We start from the raw sequence: 1,507 nt of genomic DNA, 5'->3' as shown, positions 1-1,507 counted from the left end.
CCAGATTCAGTATTGCAACTCTCATGAGAGAAAAATTTTCGACAAGCCATGTGTCAACTTGTGGGAAGGAAAGCGCGTCAGACAGCCGGCAAGCCACGTGTCAACTTGCGGGAGGGAAAGCGTGTCACGTGTCAACTTGCAGGAGGGAAAGCGGCCACGTGTCAACTTGCGGGAGGGAAAGCGTGTCAGACAGCTTGAGGGACACGTATTGACGATTAGGTGGAATAACGTGTCAGGCTTGTTGTAAAGTGACTCGGCTCCACTCGATATTCGACACGCGATAGCTCTTCCGACCCACGCCCATGTCTAACCAAGTTTGACTAGAAGGATGTTCAACTCGATCCGTATGGTGCCACACTTCAATGTAAAGAATTTCACTTTCCAACACGCACCTTGGTTTTGAACCCATGACTTATCAGTAGCATTCCTCTCTTTCTCCATACTTCTTCAATTCTTTACTTTCCCATTATCTTTCTTCTCCTCTTTGAGATAGAAAGAACTCTCACTCAGCTCAGCCCTTCCTTCTCTAAGCTTTCAATCTCCAATTCTAAAAGCATTCTTTTCTTTTTCAATCTCTACTTTCTCCTTCAAAATGCGCTCGTTCAGGAATTTCAATGTCTACAACTAAGACTTCTCCATAGATTTATCTACGGCAGATTTTGGTTGTTGCTTTAAATCTTTATNCATAAAATATCATTTCATGGCCTTGGTCTCATATTCGTGTCTGGGTAGAATTTGATGTGCATACTTCTCTACTCATGACTTACATACACACACCTTTGCTCCCATGCGAGCTCGCATACCTACCCATTGACCTGGGCTTCAACTAGCATACACTCACACTATTGGTATACCATGGAGGGAAGGGAGTGCACATAGCATTGTGGGGTATACAATATCATAAGTACCATACTTTCATATCATGTAACATCCTAACAAGTCATAACATAATAAGCAAATATATAACCAATCTTTACCTTTAAATTCATTTAGAGTAGGTAGACTTATTACCATCGCTAGAAGGAGGGTTTGAACCTCCGACCTTGTGGTTAACAGCCACACGCTCTAACCAACTGAGCTATTCCAGCTAATTCTTTGTAATAGCTCAAGCCCAACACATCCTTATAAGGAATGTTTCATCCCCTCTCCAACCAATGTTGGATCTCACAATACACTCTCCTTGGGGGCCCAACGTCCTTGCTGGCACAACGCTTGGTGACTTACTTTGATAGCTTTCGTAATTGCCCAAACCCACCGCTAACAAATATTGTCCGATTTTGCCCATTACATATCATCATCAGCCTCACAATTCTAAAATGAGTCTACTAGGGAGAGGTTTCCACACTCTTCTAAGGAATGCTTCGTTCCCATTTTCAAAAACTAAAAAATATTGTCCATTTTTTACCGTAACAAATCGTCGTCAGAATCACAGTTTTAAAACACGCTACTAGAGATATTTACAGACACTTATAAGTTATTCTTTCATTGTCCTCTCAAACCAATGCGG

The 1,507-nt window shown here is 42.0% G+C and overlaps 1 non-coding gene across 1 annotated transcript; it reads right to left on the bottom strand.

Annotated features, from left to right (window-relative positions):
* Positions 1-1,014: 1,014 nt before the first annotated feature.
* On the bottom strand, positions 1,015-1,088 carry TRNAN-GUU. Its single transcript has one exon. It is a non-coding gene; the product is annotated as a tRNA-Asn (tRNA).
* Between the last annotated feature and the right edge of the window lie 419 nt (positions 1,089-1,507).

Source organism: Cucurbita maxima, unplaced genomic scaffold (genome assembly GCF_002738345.1).
Source record: "Cucurbita maxima cultivar Rimu unplaced genomic scaffold, Cmax_1.0 Cma_Scf01261, whole genome shotgun sequence".
NCBI lineage: Eukaryota > Viridiplantae > Streptophyta > Magnoliopsida > Cucurbitales > Cucurbitaceae > Cucurbita > Cucurbita maxima.
This window is presented reverse-complemented; position numbering and strand designations above follow the sequence as displayed.